The 12988-nt window shown below is 34.2% G+C and overlaps 1 pseudogene; it reads right to left on the bottom strand.

The window, feature by feature from the left end:
• Window positions 1–11776: 11776 nt before the first annotated feature.
• LOC117913260 lies at window positions 11777–12753 on the bottom strand (annotated as a pseudogene).
• Between the last annotated feature and the right edge of the window lie 235 nt (window positions 12754–12988).

Raw genomic sequence — 12988 nt, 5'->3', positions numbered from 1 at the left:
TTTGTTTATTTTATAATAATAATAATAAAAGATTTAATTATTTGTAATAGCTTTTTTTTCTAATAAACCAAAATCCCTATTGTAGACCCCCATATAGGGCTCGGTTTTTTATCATATCCTAGCAACTCATTCTTACCAAGTGGAAGCCTCTCAGTGAGCCACTTGTCGGCTCGTGGATGGCTGCTACAGAATCAGATAGTGGAAATGATGAGCAATGAAAAATGGACACCTGTTATGGAATCTTCAGGCCGTTATGGAGGAGCGTCTGGTAGTTGCAGGAGAGGAGGTGCTTTTTGGACGTGTTAGTTGAGGGATATTTTGGGTGATGGTAGGCTGTTTTTGGGGGAGGTGAGTGAGGCAAGCTAGAGGAGACAGAGCATTTTTTGGAGGAGGGGAAGCAGAAAGCAGGAGAGGGAGTTTTTCATGAGAGCATTGTGAGGGGTAGCTGAGAGAGGTAAGACTTTGAGAGGGGAAATGTGAGAAAAAAGACAGAGGGTGGAGAGTTCTTGGAGTGAGGTTTGCTGATCACCAGAGTTAAGGAAGAAATTATTGTGTGGTGGTCGTCTTTGGAGGGTTGCAGAGAAGCCTTTTCAGGTACCTTTACTGTGGTTTCCCCACTAGCTTCTACTAGTATGTTTTTATGCTCTGTTTATGCTGATTCTTTGATGATGTTTGTTGGTTGGGGGTGAGCATACTCATATTTTGCTAATGGTTTTATTGTGGATTGGTTTGCTTCTGTTTTGTTTCCCTCGTGAGATATTTTTGTAACCATGTTCTATCTTTTATTTGGCACCCATTGGATTTCATCCACCCTCATATGAGCTCATTGATCGTTATATGAAATGAGGCTTGTATGGGTTTCTTTTACTCCTACATTTGTGCTCTGTTTCTCTTTTCCATCTTCCCCTGTTTCGGGTATCTGGTCAGGGAGTGCATCATTACTCCTATTTCCGTCCGTGGGAGCAAAGAGTTACAGAGGATATATATTCAGTGTATTGGGGTCCCAGCTGTGTTGGAAGGAAGGAGTGTGGTTTTGGGTTCTCACACTGGCTCTGGCAAGACTCTTGCTTACAGGTTGCCTCTGGTTCAGCTACTAAGAGGGGATGAGGCACTCTCTGGTGTGCTAATGAAGCCAAGGCGTCCTCGAGCTGTTGTGCTATGTCCTACAAGGGAGCTATCTGAGCAGGTGTTTCGTGTGGCAAAATCTATCAGTCATCGTGCACGGTTCAGGTCCACTATGGGTTCTTCAACATATTGAGGAGGGGAATATGGTTTATGGTGAAATTAAATACTTGGTGTTGGACGAGGCAGACACGATGTTTGACCATGGATTTGGTCCCGACATTCGTAAGTTTCTTGCTCCATTAAAAAAATCGTGCATCAAAATCTGATGATCAAGGATTTCAAATTGTTTTGGTCACTGCGACAATGACAAAGGCAGTGCAAAAGCTGATTGATGAGGAATTTCAGGGAATAGTACATTTGCGCACTTCAACACTGCATAAGAAGATTGCATCTGCTCGCCATGATTTTATCAAACTTTCGGGTTCTGAAAACGAGCTGGGGGCATTGTTACAGGTTCTTGAGCCAAGTTTGGCAAAAGGAAACAAGGTAATGGTGTTTTGTAACACATTGAATTCTAGTCGTGCTGTGGATCACTTTCTTGGAGAAAACCAAATTTTCACTGTCAATTTCCATGGTGAGGTGCCAGCAGAAAAAAGGTGAGATGATGCAAGGTATTTGATACATTCCCAACTCTGTTTTGTGATGACGGATGCTCTATGGTTGACCGAAGAATGGGTATTTATGGTTATCCAATTGAAATTCAAGCACCTTTTCTTTCATGGCACTGAGAATGTGCTAGGCAGTGACCATTTATGGACTTTCTGGGCTCCAAGGGAGGAAAATGACGAGCATTGGCTTGAAATCAAGGTAGCAACTAAAGGGGCCACGTGTCCCATTCCTCTAATCCACATGCACAAGAACCATGCAAGTGTGACCATCCATCATTTTTATACCTCTATCTCAACCCCATACTATCATACCCATAACCTCATGCATGACTGAACCCATTCATAACCATCACCCTCTGTTCGTTTCCTACACCCTGCATAACCTCCAAAATCCATCCAAAGTCTTCATCAAAGATCCAAGTTCACCCATCCATGTGCATGAGAACCCCACACGTCACTCACCTATATCCTTCATACCCATCATCTATCCTCATTTCCCTATCCCACGTACACGAATACTCGTTAGCTGAGGCAGTTTGTATAACATGATAAGAGATACAGAGCAAATGAAAAGAATTATGCAGATAATGAGGAAAGTAGGTCTCCGTCCTGATGTTTTCTGGGTATCCAAGTACCGATAATGCTGAACTGAATCCCCTTTCTTTCCTCGGCACTACCATGCAGCTAAATGCAAGTTATACAGACTTGAGAATTTCCCTTGTCCATTGGCCAACCGCACCTGATCGATGAGGTTTCATGTGAGGTTTTTCCAATACTGATGAGAAGCTGCCAAGGTTTTACCCGGCCGATGACGTCAAGAAGCCATTGATCAATAAGCACAAAGCCAAGCCGATGAAACTCAGGGCAAGTATTACTCCTGGAACGGTGTTGATTATCTTGGCTGGGAGGTTAAAGGGAAGAGAGTTGTTTTTCTGAAACAGCTCTCATCCGAGTTGCTTTTGGTTACCAGGTCATTCAAGATTAATGGTGTTCCTCTAGGGCGTGTAAATCAAGCTTATGTGATTGCAACTTCCACAAAGGTTGACATTTCCAAAGTCAATGGAGAGAAGTTTGATAACACCACTGCTATGCTGACATGTGAGGGATTTTTGGCAGAAGAAAGTGCCTCTAGATAGGGCTCTTTTTGGTAGCTATGATGTGTTGTACATTAATTATCCAGAGATTCCTTCTTCATTGCCATCTGGAAGTTGCATGGGCAGTGGTCCAAGTGGAAGTGCTGAAGGTCTCCCCATAATTGTAGATTTTGTTAACCAGATCCAGAAGTTGAATCCTAGAACCATTGTCTTCATCGTTTTATCTGGTTTTATGCTTGTATTGGTGTGCATTGGAGCATACATTGTTAGGCAGGCTGCCAAGAGTATTGTCGCTAGTGGGTTTGCCCACAGGTGCGTTGTGCAGGTCTCATATGCCATTAGTGTGCCCGAACCATTATCTGTATCTGCTGACACGTATGCCACAGGAAGGATTCCAGACAAGGAGATTCTCAAGACTATGAAAGAGAGCTTTGACTTCAGGCCTGGAAGGATTGCCATTATCCTGGATCTTAAGAGGGGTGGCAACGACAGGTTCTTGAAGACAGCTGCATACAGGCACTTTCAAAGAGATGACCCCAACTTCACATGGGAAGTTGTGAAGCCTTTCAAATAAAAAGAAAACAACCCACAACCTGAGATGCTCCACTGTTGTCGGTATATCCGCGCCAACAAGGATATCGACTAAGCCAATGTGCCCGTCAAAGAGCTCCTCGACCATGTCGGTGACAACACGTCCGCAAAGTTTTTCTCGGGCTGCTGCGTCAGAGAGCAGAAATGAATTTAGTTGTCTAGCAGATTTGTATCTTGAAGGTACAGATCAGCATCATGGGGGGGTTTCAAAGTTCTTTGCTAACCAGTGTTGCTACGAAAGGAAGAGCTCTATATTCCAGTGTTATTACACATAGATTTGTACTGGATGAGAAAGGTTTCGAGAGGAGCAAATCTTTGGGAAACGCTGTATATCCCCGCATAGTGATTCAAGGTGGAAAGCCATCCAGGTTGTCTGTTGCAAAAGATGGGACTTTGGGTTTAAATCGTTTCAGATTTTTGAAGAGATTGGACCTTATCCGCGGTGAAACAGAGACAATGGAATATGATGATGTGGTTGTCATTGCTACGCTCTTTGAAGACTAGGAGTCTCAGATATTGGAGACTAGAGATACCCGTGAGCCTCGAAGGAGCAGTTTGAGATGGTAAGTCTTTGCTAGAAGGAAAAGTTTGACTCGAGGCAACCTATTAATTTCAGATTCAGCAGAGTTGCATTCTTCATTAGCCATGAAGTGCCTTGCCTCATTGTAGCAGCAAAATGTGATCTGGACCCTTGTCCGCATGGCAATTCTCACTTGCATGCTGGTCCCACACACACCTGTATCCAGTCACATGGTCCCCCTTAGCATGGCCATCCTTATGCCACATGTCACTTCCTTTTAAATCCCTTCCCTGTGATTTCAAAATAAAGATTTCCTAACCCCGTTTTCAAATGATTTTTCAATTTTCGGTTTTTAAATGATTTCAAGTCATCAAAATTTTCATCCTTAGAGTTTTAGGTACCAAAATAATATTTTCAATAAAATTTGGCCGCTATTTTCTTTTCGGCGAGCCACTTTCAAATTTTTCATGATTTTGAAACGTTTTAAAATAAACATGAATTTAAATTCTGTAATTCCGAATAATGGAATTTATGGAATTACTTCATGCAAAAATAAACGGGCTTTGGTGGGGGCCCTACATACATGATTTGATGATTGATTGATTTAATTGTCATGCATGATTGATGTTATTCTGCTCTATGACTCGAAGTTATTCCTTAATTATGCACTAACTTCACTTTTTGATAGCGTATTGTGACTCGTCGCCCGGGTACGTACCCATTCTCACTTTAATTAGTCTATATGCATTTTCTGATTCCCGTATGTGCATGATCACTCTAAGTATCCATTGATTTCTTTATTAGATGCCATGTTTGCTTTATCTCAATAGTAGAGACCCGACTTTAGGGATTTAGAGGGGTGCTACGGTCTTTACCGTACCTTCCCGATAAGTAACCTGACCCCCGAACCTGATCCGGTTTTTCACAAACCGCCTTTTCCAAAATAAGGAGTCACACTTAGGGTTTTTCTTTCTTATTTTGTTTACCCTTTAAAAATAAAACAAAAATAAGTTGCGACTCTAAGTTATTTTCTAATAATCAATATAAATCAAATTTTCAAATAAGAATCGAGCTCGCCATTCGGGTGGGAAACACATAAGCCAAAATGCGGGGTCCACACCTATTTTTTTTATACAATTTTTTTAAAATAAATTGTTTTTTGTCTCAAAAATAAATAAATATGAATTTGGAGTCATGAAGCTAATTATTTTATTTTCTTAATAGATGAACCCAGTTGTAGAAAACTATTTTTTTTTTTTAATAAAAACTCTTTTTTAATATAAAAAAACGTTTTAGATATTAAAAAAATTATTAAAATCCGAAAATCAGGTTTTTAATAAATTTGAGTTTTCCTTTTTTTAATAATAAATTTGACATATTCCTTTTATATTAGATAAAAAAATGACCCAAAAAAAGATAATAATAATAATAAGTTGCAAAGATTTTTTATAAATAAATTTTGAAAATGTTTTTTTAACATAAAACAAATTAAAAAAAAAAACAAAAACAGATAGAAGTGTGATTTTGGATAACCTTGTAGAACTTCTCTTCAAAAAGTCATTATTTTATTTTATTTATTCTTAATAAAGTTGAAAAAAAAAATCCCTTTTTGGTAAATAAATTTGAATCGAACTATTCCCGCAAATAAACCTTTTCTTTTTTTAATAAAAACATTTTTTTAGATAAATTCATAAAAAAAAATATTTTTTAATAAAAGACAATTTTCTTTCTAAGCACGTAAATATTCTTTATTTAAAGTTATAAAATTTTAAATAAATTTGTAGATAAATAAAATTGTAAGTAAAACTTTTCTTGTAAATAAAATTGAATTGGGTTCTTTTTACATACAATTGTGAAAATATAAATTTCTTTACTTAAACAAAATGCAAAATTTTAAAGTTCCTTTTTTTAAAAAAAAAAAAAAAAAAAAAGAAAAAAAGAAAAAAAAACGAACAATCAAATTAGAATGCTTTTGTAAATAAAATGTGAAAAATTGGTTGAACTCTTTATTTTATTTGATTTATTATTTTTATAAATCCCAAATCTTTGAAGACAAGTAATAAATTTGAAATCTCCTTTCTACATAATCAAAGATAAGTTTTTTTAAGCTTTAATAACATTATAAAACTTTTCCAATAAAACCTTTCTTTTCAGATATTGAGATTGCAAATGATTCGATACAAAACAATCCAACTAAGCATATTGAACTTGACAAGAACTACATCAAGGATAACCTAGATTCTGACATGATAAAGGTTTCCTACATCAAGAATGTAGTTCAACTGGTAGCTATGATGACTTATGTTGTTACTAGTGGTCCATTCTATGTATCATTATCCAAGTTGGGCATGTGTGGTATCTATGTACCAACTTGAGGGGAAGAGTTTCCATATATTCACAACTGTGATTTACAATTGTGATTTATTAAGTTACAGTTGTGATTTATAGTTGTATTTGATTATACAACTATGATTTATGCAACTATATATTGTTAGGATATTGAGTCTTGTTTGTATGTTGATAATTTTGTTCCAATTAATCTTTGGCATTAGAAACCTTTTTAGATAGTAACTAACTCTCCATTGAAGATCAAAGATTGTTGTTCATCAAACTAGGAAGTTATAAGTACGTCTTAAAGGTTTGACTTGTGGGAAGTTAGGCTCCTAAGAGTTATAAAGAAGAATAATACACTTTTCTAAAACTAAAAATTGATATTTTATAGAAGTAGGGGATGCTCAAGTAGGCAACAATGCTCAAGTGCTAGGATTGCTCAAGCACTTAGCACCGCTCAAGTGCTTAAGGCGCTTAAGTGGTGGTTAAGTGCGCTCATGCCTTCCTTGTTAAGATTTGAACGATATTTTTGAGAATTGCATGCACATTTTATTTGGAAACCTTCTGATACCGAACCTCTTTGGAAAATCTGCCTAAATACCTCATTATAACCCTTCTAGGGTAAGAGATCTTAATATTTTGGAGAGGGTTTCATTGAAGAGAAAGCGTAACGAGCCACACCATTCCCATTTGAAGGATTCAAGGCATTTAATTTGTTAATTTTTTTCATGATAGTTAGTTTTCTTTAAAAATCTATTGGATGTTAATTTGTTAATTTTTTATGTTGGTTAATTTTCTTTGAAAATCTATTGGGTGTTAACTTGTTAATTTTTCATGGTAGTTAATTTTATTTAAAAATCTATTGGATGTTAATTTGTTAATTTTTTTTCATGCTAGTTAATTTTCTTTAAAAATATACTAAATGTTAATTTGTTAATTTTTCATGATAGTTATTTTTTTAAAAAAAAAAAAATCTAGATGTTAATTTGTTAATTTTTCATGGTAGTTAATGTTAAAAAAATCTATTGGATGTTAGTTTTAAAATTTTTCATGATAGTTACTTTTCTTTAAAAATCTATTGGTTGTTACCTTGTTATTTTTTCATGTTGGTTAGTTTTCTTTAAAAAACCATTGAATGTTAATTTGTTAGTTTTTCATGGTAGTTATTTTTCTTTAAAAATCTATTGGATGTTAATTTGTTAATTTTTCATGGTAGTTAATTCTTTTAAAAAAATTATTGGATGTTAGTTTGTTAATTTTTCATGACAGTTAATTTTCTTTAAAAATCTATTAAATATTAGTTTTTTTTAATTTTTCATGATAGTTAATTTTCTTTAAAATCTATTGGATGTTAGTTTGTTATTTTTTTCATGTTAGTTAATTTTATTTAAAAATCTATTGGATGTTAATTTGTTAATTTTTTTTATGATAGTTAATTTTCTTTAAAATTCTATTGGATTTTAATATGTTATTTTTTCGTGATAGTTAATTTTCTTTTTTTAAAAATCTATTGAATGTTAATTTGTTAATTTTCCATGGTTGTTAATTTTCTTTAAATATCTATTGGATGTTAATTTATTAATTTTTCATGGTAGTTAATTTTCTTTAAAAAATTATTGGATGTTAATTTGTTTATTTTTTCACATTAGTTAACTTTCTTTAAAAATCTATTGGATGTTAAGTTGTTAAATTTTCATATTATTTAATTTTGTTTAAAAATATATTAATGTTAATTTGTTAATTTTTCATGATGGTTAACTTTCTTCAAAAATTTATTGGATGTTAGTTTGTTAATTTTTCATATTAGTTAATTCTTTAAAACTCTATTGGACATTAGTTTGTTATTTTTTTCATGGTAGTTAATTCTTTAAAAATATATTGGATGTTAGTTTTCTATTTTTTTAAAGGAAAATCATTGAGTGTTAGTTTGATTGAGTTTTCATGTTGGTTATCTTTTAAAAATTCATTGGATGTTTGTGGACTCGCATTTTTCACGTGCGTCCCCACTCGATGGGCGAAACTCGCTTTTTATTAGTGAAAATTTGTTTTTGGAAAAGTCGGAGTCGCCATTTATTTTATTTTATTTTAAAAGGGAAAATAAAACAAGAAATAAAACCCTAAAAAAATGACTCCATAGTGCTTGGAAAAACTTGTTTTTGAAAAACCTGAGTCTAGGTCCGGGGATCAGGTTACTTATTGGGAAGGTATGTCTAGGAGGTAGCACCCCTCTAAGCCCTATAAAGGTCTATACTGACTAAGTTGAGGGAAATGTGACAATTAATTGATTACTTAAGGGTATCTTGGTAGACTAAGGTGATTTTAAAAAAATAACATGTCAAACAAGATCAAATCACAATAAAAGAGAGTTGGGATGTGTACCCGAACCACTTCTCAAGCACTATCATGAAACATCAGAGTTAGTATAGAAATATAACACACAACATGTATTTAATTATAATGAATCAAACATACATCTAAGCAGCTAAGGATCACATCAAGCATAAATAAGGCTCACAATAACATGCATGTTCATAAAATTTCAAAAAGTAAGTGGTAGAGAGCATACTTGGACAGCATGCATAATTTATAAGATTCCTTTTATGTCTAATACATAGTACCAAAGCCAAAATTGAGCAAAGGTAAGTCAAATGACTCCAAAAATAAATAACCAATTCAAGCAATGTACAAGGTCAACAACATGCAATTAGAAAAGGGAGCATAAAAAAACAAATTCTAAAAAAATGGCTTAGAGTGGAATTTAATTACGAAAAATTTCAGAAAACAATTCCTACACATCTAGATCAACATACTAAAGGCCAAACTCTCATTCAAAGGACAGGTTGCAGCAAAGACAAATGAAAGCTAAGAAAGGCCCTCTTCTCGGGATAGGTGGGCTCATCTGGACTACGTTTCGTCGGGATATTTTCTCTATCTATTCTATGGTGTATGACCAAGGTGTCCTATGACTACCACTTGAACGAGTCAATCGGAGGAGCGATCGCCGCTGCGGACATCTTTTGAATTGAAATAGAAAATGCCAGACCCTAAATCCATTTTTATTTTTTGAAAAAAGGCTTCGAGAAACCACCTTTGACAGTTACCAGAGGCCATCGGAACAGATCTCTCACTGGTATACCGAAAAGCAAAAATGTCCAGATTAGATAAGAAAAACTGACATGCATAAACGAATTAAAAAAAAAAAAAGTGATCACATAAAATCATAAAAAAAAATTAAAATCACACACATAGTTCAAGGTATCTTATCACAAGGAAAATAAATTTAGTGTCGAGTAGTACTCAAAAATATTTTTAAAACATTCAAGTCAATCAGATGTCCAGAATTCAGAATGTGCAGTAGGTACGACTTTGAAAAATCATATATCCGTCAAAAAGGAATATTTTTTAATATTTTATGTATCTAATATCAATTTTAAGAATTCCAGAATTGAGAAAAAATATTGAATCAAATTTAAAAAGTCATCTGGTGTTTTATGTTTCAAAAAGATCTCGAGTGTCTAGAATTGGGTGAAAACGGAGCCCTCCTAAAAACTCATTTATATCTTCTATTCTAGAATTTCTTTCTAACTCAAACGAAATTTTAAATTCAAGTTCAAGAAGTGAGGAAAATTATACAAGTTTTAGAAAATATTTGAAAACATTCTAAAGTTGCTAAAATGAATTTTAAATCTAAAGGGTCAGTGGTTGAGTGAAAACTAGTAGCAAGGAATAGTTTTGAAAAATTTTCTTATGTGGGGGTTTCACCAATTCCCCAATTGGTATACACAAATCTTGCCTAAAATCATCCCATTTATTTGGGACCACAAGCTTTGATTTGTTTCTTATTCAAAACCAAAATTTTCATTGAAAACCGAGAAAGATGCGAACCGATCAAAAAATGGTTGCATGTTATTTTAAGAAAATGAGATTTGGATTCTAAGGATTCTAAATGAATTATATTTAAAATAGAATTTTCAAAAGGATCTTTCAATAAAATTATTTTATTTTAAAATAAAAGAAATTAATTGGAAAACAACAAAACATAAGAAATAAAATACCGAGCAAAAGAGAAGAAAACAAATTCACAAAGTGAAATTTTTGACAACCAAACAAACTAAAGTGGTGAGAATGGAGGCTAATCTTCACTATTTTCTGATGACCTTCGAAAAGTAAATTTTACCAGAGATTACCAAATCAATAAATTATTCAAACTTAGGCTAAATAAGCTAACGAGATACTAATCAAGAATTAATGACTAATTTTCAAGAAACACGTCAATTAAGAGTAACAATCAAAATGAATTTTCTATCATAGAATTAATTTTATTAAAGAACTAATATTATAGAAAATACCTAAACTGAATAAGTGAATGAATTAAACACTAATTAAGGCAAATCTAAAATCAAATCCTTAAAACATATGATCAATTATTTTAATGAACTAATACTTCATAAGAGCACCTAAACCTAAAATTAAATTAAAAAACTATCCAAAACAAATTTTAAAACTAAATCTCTAATCTTTAAAATCAATCTTATTAATAAATAAATAAATAAATAAATAAATAACAAGTAATTAAATGACTAGCAAATACATAAATAAATAAATAAACTCAAATGTTCTCAATTTGATGCAATGAATCAAAATTAAATTAAATAGAGATCAAATCATTCTTTTTTCTAATATAATGGATCAAAGCAAAAACTATATGAACTCAATTTTTTTTAATTTAAAATGATACATGAAGACTAAATTTAAATAAAGTTCTAACCTTTAAGTAATAGATCAAAATTAAAATTACTAAACTTAAAACACAAAAATAATAACATGTAAATAACTAAATTAATCGACTAAAACTCTAAAATACTCAAACTAAATATTAATGGATCAAAATTAAAATTAATAAACTTAAAACACGAAAACGATAACATGTGATAAACTAAATTAACTAACTAAAATTATAATCAAGTACAAAATTGAATATTAATGGATTAAAATCAAAATTAACGAATTCGGAAACACACAAACACCAATACGAGATTCACCAAATTAATTAACTAAAAATTCCTAAACAAATTTTTATTTTTATTCACATTAAAATAAAAAAGAAATAAAAACATAAAAATAAAATCTAAAGCGCATAGATGAATATATTGCCATGGAATTAATTAAATTAAAAAAAACTAAAATTCTAAAACCACTACAAAATTAAGATTCACACGTCAAAAATTAAACAAAGAGTTCTAGCTGACCTTTTCCACCACAATAAGGGGTTCAAGAATGCATGGTATGATGGCTGCAGATGCTTGCACAGTCCTCAAAGCAATACGTGTTAGTGGAGAAAAATATCTGACCAGCGTGTTGTCTCTGTTATTTGACAAGTTCTCCACAACCACTCTCGTGTTATCAGCCAGCACACTTCTCCAACAATGCCATTTCAGTCACGCTCATTATTTCTCTTCCCATTCACCTCCACATGTGCCTCTCCGATCTCAACCACTGCACTGTTGTCACCACCCACAAACACCCATTCTCAATCTTGGGAAGCCACGTCTCCAGTGCAAAGAAGAATATCCTACCGCGAAGCAGCCAATAACGGATTGACGGGTGGTGACAATGGCGGTGGAGGAGATGGTATCATCCTCACAAGTAGGAGCGTATAAGCTGTACATGTCTATGATCTCGTACACTTTCAAGTATTTGCCGAGAGCAGTATCGCATTCGTTGGTGACGGGCACCACGCTGAAGTTGCAAGCTTTCTTGATGTCAAATAACACACGATCCGATATCACCGCATGATCCCATGTGTAACTCACCATACCCCTCTGATCCGTGTTGTCGTCCAATAACACATTCCCGATCATGAATCCCTTAAGTTTATATGAAGCTTTTTGGAAACATGCTTGTTATGATCGTAAATAACTTCGGCGAGTTGAGGAACATAATGCCCTGCATAGCTTTCTCCAGCGATGGAGAAATCACGGGGTTTGAATTGTGGGAACCTTTTGAACCAATTGATAAGAAAAGCGTAGGAATCCTTTGCTGTAATTGTGTCCCCAAATTGATTAATGTCGCTACTTGTATTGGTGTAGGAAAATCCAACCCCCACCGGAGATTCAACGAATAATAAATTTGCAGCCTTGTTCCGAGTGTGAGGATTGAACTTTAGCTTTCCGTCCTTTCTAGGGAAGAAAGGGCCAAGTTCCTCAATGGCTCCAAACCCAATGGATGAACATCCTGGTCCTCCATTGAGCCATAGGGGGAGAGGCTTCTGATGAGGCTTGTGGGTGGCTTCAAAGAACCAAAAAAACAGTGCTCTTCCATGGCTTTCATTGACTGTAACATAGCCTGCATATTGTCTGAAACCGACATTAGGTTGCCCGGGAAGCTTTTTCACTCGATCGACCTTTTGTCGGGCTAAGATTTCATGACTGAGGTGGCCATCTGCAGATGCCTCCGGAGCCCCCTCCAACACCCGTACCCACATCCCAATACTTAATACTCCGTTTTATTCCATCACTTGATCCAAGATGTTCCCCCTTCCCTTTTCTTCTCTAGCTGAATTATCAATTTTTTCATCATCCACACAGTTGGCTGTCCTATTTTTTTTCCTTCCAATGATGTTTTCTTCCTCCATTTTTCAGACCACCAGCCTGTGTCTTTCCTTCCCAGCCACCTTTTTCCTCCCGTAATCAATTCTCCTTTCTCTTCAGATTCTTCCT

The sequence above is a fragment of the Vitis riparia genome, chromosome 4 (genome assembly GCF_004353265.1).
Source record: "Vitis riparia cultivar Riparia Gloire de Montpellier isolate 1030 chromosome 4, EGFV_Vit.rip_1.0, whole genome shotgun sequence".
NCBI classification, from domain to species: Eukaryota; Viridiplantae; Streptophyta; class Magnoliopsida; order Vitales; family Vitaceae; genus Vitis; species Vitis riparia.
Note: the sequence above shows the minus strand (reverse complement) of the source record. Positions and strands in the feature narration are given on the sequence as shown.